At 37.1% G+C, this 15,168-nt stretch overlaps 2 long non-coding RNA genes across 3 annotated transcripts in view; one reads left to right on the top strand and one right to left on the bottom strand.

Annotated features, from left to right (window-relative positions):
• Nucleotides 1-15,163, bottom strand: part of LOC120321529 — a 29,068-nt gene extending 13,905 nt beyond the window's left edge. For both annotated transcript variants that reach the window (XR_005561211.2, XR_005561276.1), the window contains exon 1: nt 10,985-15,163. This is a non-coding gene — a long non-coding RNA (uncharacterized LOC120321529). The remainder of the gene's footprint in view (nt 1-10,984) is intronic.
• Nucleotides 3,975-13,705, top strand: LOC120321644. Its single transcript, XR_005561411.1, has 2 exons — nt 3,975-5,743; nt 9,221-13,705. It is a non-coding gene; the product is annotated as an uncharacterized LOC120321644 (long non-coding RNA).
• Nucleotides 15,164-15,168: the final 5 nt, after the last annotated feature.

The raw sequence follows: 15,168 nt of genomic DNA, 5'->3' as shown, positions 1-15,168 counted from the left end.
CTGCACACAAGTGTGCAAGTGTGTGTGCGCTCGTCCACTGGTGTGTGCTGTGTGTGTGGTGTGTAAATTGTGTGCCCAGATATGCTCTGTTATCATTGTGTGTTTGTATATTTGTCCGTTTTCTTTGCTCACAAAATTCTCACGTCTGTCAAATGAAAGGAAAAAAAAAAACTAAGACGACGACAAACGATCATCATGATAATGATAATGATAGTGCACACGAGAAGGAGGGAGAGAAGGGGGAAAGAAGGAGCTATTTGATCCACCCAAGATTTACCATATGCCCGAAAGATACAAAAATGGATTTGAAATCAGAAAGAAAGCCACTGGCTAACTCAAACAGAGGAGATCATTCACACGGGTTAAATTTACGAAATATTTCTAAAGGTAAAACAACGAAATCTTTGCACTTGAGAAATGAAAGGTTTCCCCATCAAATACAAATGATGTAGCTTGAGATCACGTCCAATGTTTCTTTTCTCGCAAACAGTGTTGACTCGTTACATATTACCAGTACCAACAACCGAAACGAAAGTGATATGCAAATGTTGACAGTGGCACGGTATTCATGGAGCGCACGAGACCATCATAATCGGCATCCTCAGGCTCCATAGGTAATGTACATAGGTAATAGCTACATACACGATAATGATAATGGTAAATGCCAAGAGCCGCCGATGTTTGGACTTTGAGAATCTGGTCCACAGAGATACCACAGGGGTTACACGGAATCCGGATTTTCAGTTTTTTTTGTGTTTATTTCGGGGGTTCGCACCAAATTAGGTGGTCAGTACCATTGTGGCCCCGCTGGCTTTTAGCGTAAATTTAGAATAGTCGAATTAGAGGCACATATCCAAAAGCATACCGAAGCCAGCTGCATGACATTTATCTATTGTTCAAAACGATTTTTAGCCCGTGCTAAGTATTTCACATGGAAAACTCGTATGCTTTTGGGTACTCTTTCTATCCATTCGCCCGAAATGCCCTCGATGGAAAATGGTGTGGGGTATGCCTTGCTTTGGCACAGAACACTCGAGGTTTGGTCGATTCATGTGGTTGTTGGCTTGATGGATCAGCTAAAACCAACCGATATTATACGTAATTATTGATTGAACATTAATAAGTACAAGGAAATATCTTATATATTCAATAATATGAAGTATGGAAGTACAGCAATATGAGCCTCATTTGATTTTATATGTAAAATTCTATTTAGTTTTAGGTAATTTATACGTTGATCAGTGTGCCAAAGGCAGCATTCGCTTTTGCTTCGCTAGGCTTCCTGGTTACACTTATTTTTATTTTTGGACGCTGTCGCCGTTGTCTGCAAGTGATTCCATCAAAATCACATAAATCCAAAACAAAACGTTTTAGTCGCGGCCGCCAACTCAACCTCATCCCCAACCCCTACCCCTACCCCTACCCCTACCCCCGCCCTGCGACCGCTCCTTTCGGGGACTGTCGCCTCAAAAATAGTTTATGTACGAATTTTTGATTTGATGCCAAAATGTCGCCGAATAAATATGTTTTAGAACACAGCGAGAAAATCTGTCATGCCGCCAACCTAGAATTTTGCCATACTCCAAACTTCAAGCGCTTTTCTGCCCACGCGCCTGTAGAGTTGTTACATCAATTGACCCTCTTGGTTCATTTTACTACGATTTCATTCGATTTCATGAGACTCCAAACATTTATCGGCAATTAACATTCGACCGCGAATTTCTTGCTTCCCTTTCAAGTATTTCTGTTTTATTAGTTTCGTTGTGCCTTTGGGCTGCCAAAATCCATAATGTTTGCTTTCAAATTAGTTTTAAAGACTTTCCAGTTCGCAGACATAGGCGCATGTGAAACATATTGGAGGGGGAAGATACATACATAGGTGTGGGCCAATGATCTAAACGCCAAAAACTCGTCGTCAAGAGCCAAATAAAAAAAAATCTACACAGAGGCGGAAAAAACTACGCTAAAGTAAAACATTTACTGCGGACGGACTTGGAAGAGGCATAGCCGACCGGAAAAATCGCACACAAACATTTGGAAATCTACAAGCCAACTACGAATTGGGCAAAATGCAGTACTTTGCACATAATAATAGTAATTAATTACGACAATGCATATAATTTATGATTTTAGGCAAAGGTGTGATAGATGTATGATGTCTTAAAACCAGATTACCATATTCTCAAGCTGTTAATAGCAAACTTGTTTGTTGACTTCGTATTTATTGTTGAGTGGAAGGTAAGCCCTTGTTAAGCTGAAGCACCTGCCCAACTTTGCATCCACTCCCTGTGGAACCATAAAAGCCCCGCCTTTCCCGCGTAGCGTATCGTACTTATAAAAAACGAAACTATAGACGAACCAAGACGAAATGTAGGAACAACAACAACAGTAGTGGTGCAAATAGAAACACACTAAAAGAACAACAACAGGTATACGAGTATAACAAAAAGATTTCACGACTTTTTCGGCTTTGTAATAATTTCATTTTATTTTCTAATTCTGGCAACAGTTGGATACCACACTCGAGATAAATTTATTATTTCATGCTAATTTCTTTATCTTTGACATTCGGCCTTAAACTCGACATTTTTCTATGGATTTTGTGAAGGGCATTGGCAGGGAGGTGAAAAGGAGGAGGGCGTTGGAAAAGGGGTCTCCACCATATTTTCAATTGTTTTTTTTTTCTCTCATATTTTGTATATTTCTTTGCTTATCAGCTACACGTGTCATTAATTTGCCTTCGCGTTCACTTTTATTTGTATGTTTTATGTATTTATTTTATTGTATGGAAAATTTAGCGTCTGAACAAGTTTCAACTCAATATATTTTAGTACCTCGAGAATGCTCATAGGAACAGGTACATAATTTCCAATCAAAGGTATTGTTATTTTCAAAAATATTGAAACATAACTGGCCGAATTTCATCAGCATTTCTTTATACTAATACTATGACGCTTGAAAATGTGTGCAGAATCACCATATACTTTGTATACACTTCTAAAATTAGTTGCCGATTTTGTGTTGAAACTAAGATGAAACTAAAAGAAAACGTTTTACATTCGAGCAATTCATTAAGCTGTGTACTATTTTATTGGTCATTTTGTGTTAATTTTTTGTGTTCTAAAAAACAATCACCGATGGAAAATTTTCCACAAACTTGGAAACAAGTTCGCCAGATATCTCTGAATTATGTATAAGCATACATATTATATATGTATGCCATGGCATTTGATTTTTTTTATCGACTTGAACTCTGAAGCAACTGCGTAGATGTTAAATTCAAATCCATGACAGAAATGAGAATGTTCAACTTATTTTGCAGTGTCAACGAATATTTTTTCTCGTGTCGTATAAGGTGACATTTCCTGCAGAATCGGCCTTCGAAGCATTTTCTTTATTTTATTTCGGGGGGTTGTTGTGTTGTGTCTACGGCGCAGTTTAGCACACTTTGGTCCCTTGCTTTTGGCCAACTTTAGCTGACACTTTCCGTTTTCCGTTCAGTAAAGCGCAAAAAATGCAGAAATATTCACAAACCCAAGCGAAATTTAATTTTTTTCACATGAGTTGAGAAATAGGAATTATTGATTATTGAAAAAAGTACACAATGAGACCTGTAATTCAATAACAATAATAATATTGTTTGGCATTTATTAATCGCGAATGCCCAAACCTGAATTTGTCAACTCGTAATTTTATATTTTGAAAGGTGATGACAAAAATAATGTGGACGATTTACAAAATTGTTCGAGACGAAATTGAATGAAAATTGTAAAATGCTAAGCAAACCGCAAAAAATGTTGAAAATTCCTTTTCAATAAACAATGTTTTGTAATTGAACAGATACAAATACATAAATAAAATCCAAATTATCAAAAAATCATTGTTATATAGAGTATGGTAAAAAATAATCTATTTTTCGAAACAAAATTCTTTTGAAAATTTTTTTGCAATTGAAAAATCGTAAAATCTTTATGTTGTTTCCTGTTTGCAATTATTTCAAGTGGTGCTTTACTAACCCCCTTGATTCCCCCTTTCGATTTGATCTATCAGCATATATTTATATGCATATAGCTTTGCACTTGAAACCAGCGGAAAAAAACGATGCGTTTTAAATTTCCATTAAAAACGATTTTCTAGAGTAGGAACTTCGTTCTCAAGAAGTGAATTTGAGAAGCCCGGAATGTCTGACTGTGTGAGTTTTCTTTTTCACAAATTTTTTGTTTATTTTTGAATATTTTATTTGACAAAGCGGAAGGTCTTCAAATTATTTATATATTTTTTCACGCGCCAAATGTTTCCTCGGGCTTACTGCCTTATTAGCCAAGGAAGGCAATGTTTAGTCAACAATATAAATTGTGGTTGTTTTGCAATTGGCACTGGAAAAAATAAGTGTAGTTACTTAGCCTTGGGTTTATGCAGCACACAGCTACTTTTCCATTTAGGAGCCAATACAAGTGGGTGGATCTCTGGGTCTCTGCACAACATATATCCCCAATATAAATCGTTATCTGTCGCCGATTCGTCATGCGTGTCAAGGCTGTGGGGCAAAGTGCGTGAAACTTCTTAAAAGTTAATCGGACAAGAGTGTGCGTGGAAAAGCTGACAAAACACAAATGTGATAAAAGCCAGCAAATGCTTAACCCTCCATCGCCTATCTGGCCCTCTCTTTTTTTCCCATATTCCTTCGCCTTCTGGGCGCGTGGGAAAATAGAAACTCAACCGCAGAGTTTTATTTCGTTTTGTTATTTTGCTCGTGTTTTTGTTGAGTTTCTTGTTGCTACAGCAAGTAAGATAAAATGGAAACAAAACGACGGAAAACATCGTTCTAGCTGGCAAAAAAGGGTATACGAACTCTGGATACTCTCTGCACTTAAAATCCTAAGACACACACTTTACAGAAAGTGGTGCCAATTTAAGGGAAAGCCCAATTCTGAGAATATCTAAATACTTTATAATTAATGCGCTTCATCAACCGCTGGCATATTCTTAGTAGCTAATTGGATTTATAAAAAGTCTCATAAGCTCAGTTTTCAGGCAATAAATGCTGCAATCTCACTTTTAAACTGTATTCGATATGAATTTTTCTAATTAAATTTGGGAACTTGTCTGCTACTTTTTTGTCACGTGTCACGAGCCACGATCAACCGATCAAAACCCGGAAGAGCGGTGTGTTGGGTGGTTTTTTTTCGGTGGTTCCAGTGGTTCCAGTGGTTTCAGTGGTGCTATTACTCTGGGCAGGTGCTAGCGATCCGGACTGGTTGAGATCGGTTTGATTGTTTGGACATTTTCATACACTCGTCATGCGTCATCGATCGCCAGTTTTTACACAAGAAAAAAATTACAGATACTCACCTGTCCGATCGAGTAAAAATTTTTATATATGTAAGTAATTTTACTTCTATGTAATCATCGCTTTCATTAATTTTTAACATAGCATTCAATTTATTTTCTTTATTTCTTAATTTGCAAGTGCCCAAATTGTTTCACTGTGTACGTTTTGAAGGGCTGCGAACCGGAATGAACCAATAGGCCACACTTCACGCTCCACACTCAATTGATCAACTGCCGCGTTGAATGGATTGGCTTAATATTAAGAAACATAATACATTTTTTGTGGCAGTATCAAGGAATGTGTGAGCTGTGAACACTGTGGCTTATCCGAAGTTTGTACGCAAAAACAGGGCCTAAATAAAATTCAAAAATATCTTTGAATCTGTATGGTTATGGGTTTATTCGATAACAAGTAAGCAGCAATTGTTGTTCTATCGTAACTATGTATGAATTAAATATTTTTCGTATGATTCATTTCGACTCTTGATTTCTCAATGGTTTTAGTTTTATCTGAAGTCTTGTCAAATTTCCGAGGTTTTACAAAATGTAGGTTTCCGCTTACAGGAAACTCAAATACACGAGTACATTTTTTTATTTTGATCAAGTGGTCCAAATAAAACATTTAGTAATATATACCCGGAATGAATTATAGATATACTAATATGTTTGTTGCCCTGTTTTTAAATTGCATATATCTAAGCAATTTTCTAGTTAACGCAATTTCATTTTAAATCAAGTATCAAAATACAGGAAAAATGGTTTTGCCCCACCGTTTGAAACATAAGTTCGCACAACAACAAATCATACGAAAAACAATACGAAAAAACGAGGTTCAGGGTCAGCGATGTAATATTTTAATTTATTTGGCGTTCTTTCTTTTGCCCTCCACATTCGCCACATTCGAGTTTTTATTGTTTGATTATTTTTTTGTGTTTTTCTTACTTTTCTTAGCACAAAGCCTTTGTTTTTCTGCCGAGTTTTTTGTTTTGCTTTTTGATTCGTAAGCTTTTAAAACTCTTCCTTCTGGATCGGCGACCCAAATTTAAGCCCACTTACTTATATAATTCCTAATCTTCCGAGTTTTTGACTAAGTGACACAGGGACGGAGTTATTATCTTGTCAAAAAAAAAATGAAACTATTGGGAAAAATCCTAAGACGTAATATATTAGACAAATATTGGGGATTAATTAAACTACAAATGTGGAATTTGTCAATTAAAAATGTTTGTGATATTAAAAAATTATTGTGGTAAATACAGGAAATAATTGGAGCTGCATCTTTCACAATCATATTTCCCCACTGTGCTCAGCTTGGCGTAGGTTTTCGCGATTTCCCATGGCCCCTTGTTCATTTTGTTCATTATGTAGAAACTTTGTTTCGATTTTCGGGGCTTTCGGTTCGATTTGTCCATTAATCTTTCGCCTCGTATTAAGTGGTCAACCCCCTCTTTCCCCTCTCTCCCTTTGTGGCCTTTGTTCTTCCAATTTGCTTAATTAACTTCTAAACGTCTCCTTTTTTATTTGTGTTTTTTGCACGCTTCTTTCTTTGCGCACTCAACTTCTTTTGGCGTCTGAAATTCCCCCTTTTTTCCCCAATTAGCAGTTTTGTTCTGGTCTTTTATCTCCTTAAAATTTGCGTTCTCGCATCTCGCCTTTTATCAGTAATATAAATGGAATCCAGGTGGCTTAACCCTTACAGTTTAAGAACTCTAAAGCCTTTGCTGAAATCTAAGTACACTCAGCACACCTTTTTGACATATTTTATGGGACCATCTTAATCTACTTCCTTAGTGTATCATCTAGTAAATTTCTGTGCATATCTTTATTAACTTAAGATCGGTTAAGTTGGCAGTTAGAAGCTGATAACAGCCCCTTTGTGATTGTGACTAAGTAAAACCCACATGAAGAAACATAAAGTGCTTCTTTCTGACCTTGGTTTGCGTTGGCCAAAAATTTATAGCTGCTTCTTTCTTGGGGTTTTTTACGGTCCGACATTATTAATATAATCAAAGAGCTGTGCGGGGAAATGTGCGGAAAAAATGCGTGAGGCGTAAAAAAATGTTTGAAATGTGAAAAAAAAATAAATAAAAAATAGCGTATGCTAAAAGCTTAACGCGGCATTTATTTCTTTTGCGGAATCGCGCGATACGGACCTTGATTGATAACCAAACTATATATAACTATAAATATATATACTAAATTTACCTATGGCCAAAAAAAAAGAAAAAGAGACGAAGAAAATATTTCACAAAAACGAAAAAGTGATAGTAAATTAGTTTCGTTTAGTTTGAATTATACTACGACACTTAAGAGTGTGACAATTGATAAGATTTCATTGGGGCAGATATAGATACTGCGCTGCCAACTAAATGTTTAACTATATACATATACGCACGTTTCTAGATACGGATAGCCTTTTTTCTAGATTTCAGGAGTTGAGGAAACTTAATTAGCAACTGATTAAATGGGGAAATCACAGCAAAGCCTCTCTTGACTTTAGGCAACTAAATTGTATGAGATAAAAATCCCAATTAGGAATCGGAATCGGAATCACAGAAAATTTACTAACTCAAGAAAATTGCAAGTACACCATTTAAAAATGAATAATATTAGTTTAAATAAAAATAGATATTTTCTCTTCCAGTGATCTACAAAAACACTTGGTAAAACATCACCCTTGGCGTGATTTTTACCCTGACATTTATTCAGTTAACTTAAATATCTCCCCCAACTTTCCATTCAATCGCGAGAAAACTCTGAGAGTTGCATATAGAAAAGCGACCCCAGGTGGGCTAAAATTAACATAGACGGGATTTTCTGGCCAACAAAAAACTTTGGGGCTAAGGCTGACCAAAAATAGTCCATCTATCTTTGCATCTCCAACTCTATCTGTATGTGCAGCTTGGTAATTTAAGGCACAGAGAAAAACACTAAAGTTATCCGCAATTTGGCGATTTTCCATTTAAATACAATTGACATTTTGTATTACTAAATGCATACATTTTATATAAACACCCAAGATTTTTCCAATAGTCTTGCAATACGGTTTAAAGGTTTAAAGTGTGCGCTCTTTATCTCAGTGCTATTGGTTTAGTGCCGTCTTGGGCATTTTGCTGATATATATTTTTGTTGGTCGCCAGCGCAAAAGGTCACGCTCTTGGCGGGCAAAAAGAGAGGGCTGTACGGCGAAGAAAAGAGACACCCAGATGCCAAGTGACAGACGTGAGTGACAGAGAGAAAACTGAAAACACAGAAAGCGCAAGAAAATTCTGTTATCCGAAAATAAACAAGAATATTATCTCGGCACCCAGACGGGGAAATATTAGTTTTGGAAAGCCGAAGAGCGGGATTTTCCCGCTTATCGTGCGTGTGTTTAACGATTTTCCCCGACGATAACCTCAAGTGCAACATTGACGAGCGAGACGTCGGGGGTCTGAAGTGGAGAAGTATCTAAGTATCTGAGTATCGGTGTATAGGAGTAGCAGGTATAGCCAGTCCAATTTCCTTCTTCCCTGGGGTCTTTTTTGGTAGAACCCCTTGGGTGTCCATTTAGGGGTATTTCCGACCATTTAGGGGTATTTCTGATCTACGTAGTTAAGCTTAAGGGTGAACATTTTTTTTTATAAATTACTCAATAGATTATAAATTATTTTTTAAAATTTCGTATTAAGTTACTAACTTAAATCGGAATTATGAAAATTTCTACAAAGATTAGGATGATTGGTAAATTTAGAGTGTCACAACCCAATAAAATATAAAGTTGTCTTTTTTTTTAACATAATTTCTGATTTAAATAATTTGAATAGGTATCTATTAGTCGACGCACAAGTGATCTATTCTCATAATTATTTTTCGTTTGTTTTTTGGTGTTGATTGTTTTCCCCCGTAGCTTCAATTTGAAACTCCTCAAGTTTCTTCTGTCGAGTGGGTCCTTTTTTCTCTTTATTTTGCCCTGTGCCACTTGTGTGTGCACCACTTTTTGGGCACTTTTCCCCGGAGATCACAAGTGCACGGCTGTCCAGGGAATGGGGAAAATTTACTTTTTTCCCTACCGAATTCGAACCATCAGCGATTAAGGGAAAAAAGAAGTGGAGCGTACAGGAAAAACAATACTCCGTGAAAGGATCCCCCAAATCGAGTTTGCTAAGTAATTGTGGAATTATTTGATTAACATCAATGTGATGAATACATTTTTTACAGAAAAGACAAATATCTTTCGAAAAGATAGTATTGTTTCTACTAACAAATATTTTTGATCACAAATATATAGTAACTAGTATAGTATAGTACTATTCGTTATCTTTTTTTAATAACAAAGCCGGTTATCTGGAAAAATCTTCACGTTCCTGGAGAACGATTTTCGCCATAAATTTTTCGCCCCGGCCACTTCCTTTTTGCGGGCCATTTTCGTTTTCATTTCCAATTGCGATGCCAATACCGAATTCCCGACTCAGACGCACATTAACCTGGCCCACGAAGTGACCTTGAACCTGCCGTGACCTTGCAGCCCAGCAAAGGATAAATATGGCAACAAAAAATACAAGGAAAAAGACATTAGAAATCCGAAAGGAGCGAGTAGGATGCCTGTCTGAAATCGCAGAATCCTTTGGAGGTTTTCTTGATTGCGCAGGACACGTTGAAGAGGATAACGATGATGGTGGCGGAGATGGAGATGTGGAAGTGTATGTCTGGCTCACTACGACCCCCCCCCACTTTTCCGCCCCGAAGGCGGCCCCTATTTTCTCGACCCAACCCTCACACACTTCCCCATTTGCGGTTGAATGTCCTTCTGCCCGTCTGACAAGTTTGTTTTGCTTTTCGCCCGGGTTTCATTATCGTTTTGAAGGTCGCAGACAGTGCCGCCACGCCCCCAAACCACAGCCGCACACCCTCAAATGCGCCACGCCCATCCAGCCGTGTGGAAATTTGTGCCAAATACGCAGACGGCAGCTAATGGCAAGGAAAAACAAAAAATAAATAAGGGATAAGGATAGAGGATGTTCTGGGAAGAAAACATCCGCAGATAGACAGTAAGATAAAAACGTGCACACATAAGTACGTAAATGAAGTAGGAGACAAAACCCTATCAACAAGTTTAATTATTTCTAGCTCCTTTCAACATATTATTAACTGACATTTATTAAATTTCTCAAAAATGGTAGTTAGTTAATAAAATTAGTTTACATTTTGATAAAATAAAAAAAAAAAGCTGGTAACTGAAATGTATAATTGAAGTTGAAGCTGGAGTGGGAAAATCATTAAAAGGTCGCACTCATTTCAATTCCTGGCTGTGCACTGTGCAAAACATAATGTGTGTTTGGGGACAGGAATGGGGACGTAGGAAAGGTGAAAGTAAAAGTGAAAATTGGGTGGGCATTGGGGATGCATAAAAAGGTGTCGAGGGATACAAGGCAAACGCCTCCCAAAAAGTAAACTTAAATGCGATACATTATTCATGTAATTTCTGTCCGACAGCGAGAATCAACCTTCAATTTTAGTCCGACAGTTAAATGGTTACAAGAATACATGTTACATACATATGTACATAAACTTGTTCTAAAAAATACATATTTTAGCAAGTAAGTTTTAATTCCATTAGGTTTCAACATATATTCGAAAATACATGTATAATATAACATCAAAAATTTCTTACCTTTACCCCGTCAACATTTCTTAGCAACAGTGTTTCGGCAACATTCACTTTCGTCTTGGCCACAGTGTTGCTGCAACAAAAAGCGAAAAGAAAAACTCACTCAATTTGTTCTCTTGTGCTCGTAACTCTTCGATTTGTTTTGAGTGCTGCGCCTGTTTTGCTTTTGCATTGTTTTGATTTTTTTTGTGTGCCGTTATAAAAGCGCCACGCTGTACTTTTTTGCGTTTTACGCTCTTGGCGAATTTGTTGTGTGAGCATGTGAGTGTGTGTGAGCGCAACTGTACCGGCGTCTTCTTTCTTCGGAGCTTTTTTGTTGTTTTTGCAGCTGCCGTTTTCTTGCCTTTTCTGTCTTCGCCTTCCTTTATTTTTTTTGTCTTTACACCTCTGGGCGTAAATCCACATGCAAAATGTGTCAACGGCGAAGAAAATCGACAGCGAAGATAAAGATAAAGAGGAAGAAGACAACGAAGCCATCTGTAAGAAAAGAACATAAATCAAAGGGGAATAGGAGTCAAATAGAATGACGAGAATAGAGTTGTAACGAACAATTAGCATTAAAAATGAGAAACTGGACTGCCAAACCTAACACATATCTAAGTATGAACATACATATGTATGTATGTATGTATTAAATAAGTAGATCCATAAAAGTACATACATACTTCATAAACTTATTGAACATCCCTTTCCTCTTTTCAAATTCCTAGATTATTAAAGAAGTGTTTGGTCCAAAAAATCAATGATAAATAGAATAAATACTTCTATTTATATCAGATTGGAAATCATTCACGATAATCCTCAAATTACGATCGTGGCCTTCAAGTGTGTGTTCAATTACGCCTATGAATCAGTTGTGCCAAAATACTCGAGTATTGAGCTCCTCCAATAATTTATAATTGAAGGTTTGCACATGCGTTATCTTCTGATACGAAAGGCGTCTAAATAGTTAGCGCCAAAAAGCGGTAATGGCAAATAAATAATATAAACATGTAGGTACACCTTGCAAAAACCGAGTTTAGATGCATATTTAAGTGAAAACTAGCCTAATAATATTATAATATAATATTATATATATATGTAATCCCATACCTCTTTATTTAAGTGAAAACTAGCCTTATAATATTACTGAAACGTATGTAATAAAAATACTCACAATTCCAATAGCACTTAAAAAAAAAATTGTTATTTTACGCAGTATTCACGTAGTAAAATCCCACTACTAAACGTAACGTAGCGGAGAAAAATAAGAAGCAGGAGATAGCGACTTTGTTGCAAAAGGAAGACTAGTGCGCAATGCAATTTAAGATTATTTGCGTTATCAATGGGGGGCGATAGTTTCTGGCCTACGGCGAGCATAACTGGCACTCGAGGCACCCCGGCTTTATCGCATTTGAATTGCCAATACAATTACGCCGAGTACACCTGTCGACACCGGCGTCAAAGTTACATTGTTGCTGCACGTGTAGACCGTTAAATGCCAAGTCAACTGCGCCTGGGGATGGGATGAACCTCAATCCAGAATTAGCAATACTGTCGATAAGATCGTACAGCCGTATGTACACATTTATGTAACTTGCTTACATACATACATAAATGAAGCTACACTGTGGTATCCACATGTACATACATCTTAAGTTGCTTTGGTGTTTCTTCGCCTTCCACGCATTCTTTCTTATCTTTTTCTAATCTATCGACACATTAATTCCGATATTTTCGATAACTGTCGATTCAGGCGACTCGGTGTCGTCACTGTCATCGCCTATCATTTTTACGAGCCCGACGCGAGGTTATTCGGTTACGTTACGTCGATTTTTTGAAAGCTTGGCAAATTCTGGACAAACTTGATATGGGAACTCAGCACGGCAGGCACTTGTTGCCATTATTTACGCAGTTGTTTTATCTCCCCATGCACACTTTCCATTTTAGCGCGAACGTAAACGGTGCAGAAAGTAGTGTAGTATTATTACACAAAACAAGCAGCACACGTAAAAAAGAATTGCGCAAACATCTTAATACGAAAATATTTCAAAATTTATTTAAATCGAACTTCGACAGCGGAAGAATGCAGCGCGAAAAAAAGCTCACAAAATGCGCGCCAATTTCTTTTTGTCTGTAACGCAGTTGTACCCTGTAGGAGAAGGAGGGTATTGGCACTGGCAGGGAACTTTTGTTTGTGGTGCTCATAAATACTTAAGTGGAAATACCCGTTGCGTTACTTAATTGGCATTGTGCTGACAGGAGCATTTAACAATAATAATTAAATAATAATTTCAAGTGCAAATTGCAGAGTAGTTCTTGGGCGAGTTTTCAACTGGAATTTTCCTGCTGGGTCGCTGGTTGCGAAATCAAAACAAAATCCGTAGCGTGCAAAGGTGCGAAAGAGAGGGCAGATGCACGCGCAAAAAAGGTGCAATGGAAATTGGTGCAATGGAAAGCGAAACGTAACGAAATCAGCAGGGTGACGAAAGCGGGAAGAACTTTGCGTCGCAACCACCTGATGATTTAATAGTCGCAGAAGGGCGCAAAATTCCATCACTTGTTTCTTTCGAATTCATACATACATATGTATGCACATAAGTACATACATGCATACATATGTGTGCATGTGTTACATGTATTGTCGCATGTAGTGTAATACGCAATAAAAATGCACCGTTAGTGATTTACCTACATACTTTATAAGTGTTCAAAAATAAACGTTTTAAGAATATTGCTGGAAAACTTACGTATGTTAAAATATGCTACTTTTCATTCAAGTTGCTGTTGCTTCCTCTCCTTCTTCATTTTACTACCCCTTCGTCCACAAATTCCACAACTTCTTCTTCCCAAAGTTGTTGTTTCTTTTTGGCTAGTGCTTTTTCTTTCTTTTTACATTTCCTTGGCATAATTTAATTAGACTTGAGGTAGGTTCACACACACCCAAATACACACACACACACGTACACACACTCGAAAAAAATCTTTGCCTTTTGTTTTGTTTCTACCTTGCGGCTTTACTTTTTGTTTTATTGGCATTTCTGCATTGTTTATTTTTGCCGCCACAAAGTTCACAAGTTCAATCAACTTGACAAAACTGAAACTGAAGTTGCAGAAAGAGAGAGCAAGATGATGGTTTGTTTCTGGTTAAAGTGGAAAGAGCGAGAGCGCGGCAGACAAAAAGTGACAAAGAGCTTAAATTGCACACACGCACATAAGGAACTTCGGTAGGTAGGGTAAATAGATAAAGGAAAGGGTAAGGAGAAAATGAAGCAGTGTAAGGGGCTAAAAAGAGCGGGAAGGAATAAAGAACTTCTCGCAGAAACTAAGCAAAACGTAACACAACAAAGAAGAAATCCATTTAAAAATAGGCAACATTTATGCGGCGAAGAAGAATCCCAAATAATGCCAAAGAAAAGCAATTGAAACCTGCAGTTAAACATTTGTACATATGTCAATTAACATTTATTCGTGTAAGTAAGGTATTACTTTTTTATTGCATTGTGACAAGTCAACATTTTTCCAAGGACTATCCTAACATTTCTTCTGAGTATGTACATATGTATATCTGTATGTACGTGTGTACAAATACTCATCTACTTTCGAATGTGAACTTTTTAATAAACGAATACAAACTTGTTAAAAACTATATTGTGTATATTGTATAATTTTGAATGCTATAATTTTATACATTCGTATGTAAATTAAATTAATGAATCAAACTTTTTTTGATTTCCAATCAAATACACATTTGTTTATTTGGATTCGTATTGCTATTAATTTTACAAGAACCTTTCGAGTCTGTTCTTGTTAATTGTTTATGTTTTTATTTGCCGAGTGATGCAATTTGCGGATTGTCTCAATTTCCACCCGGCGTGCGCTCAATTATTGTAAACACCACTCAAAAATTCACCGCTCTCAACTCTTTTTCACTTAACCGGCAAAACCGGCAAACTGAAGCAATCACGCGAGAGAGCGAGTGAGCGCGTGAGGCAGCGATAGAGAGAGAGGCAGAGAGCGGTTAATTGCACCGCATACCATAGAGTATAAACAAACCGTGATGAAATAGCCAAATGTCAAAGCAGAACTTTGTAGAACTTGCGGAATTACGTTGCAAAATGCAATAAATTCAATCGAAAAGCTCCTCTCAATGCGAAATCACTCAAAGTCAGCAGAGAGCGCGCGCACGCCGACGAGTGAAAGAGCGG

The sequence above is a fragment of the Drosophila yakuba genome, chromosome X (genome assembly GCF_016746365.2).
Source record: "Drosophila yakuba strain Tai18E2 chromosome X, Prin_Dyak_Tai18E2_2.1, whole genome shotgun sequence".
Lineage (NCBI taxonomy): Eukaryota > Metazoa > Arthropoda > Insecta > Diptera > Drosophilidae > Drosophila > Drosophila yakuba.
Note: the sequence above shows the minus strand (reverse complement) of the source record. Positions and strands in the feature narration are given on the sequence as shown.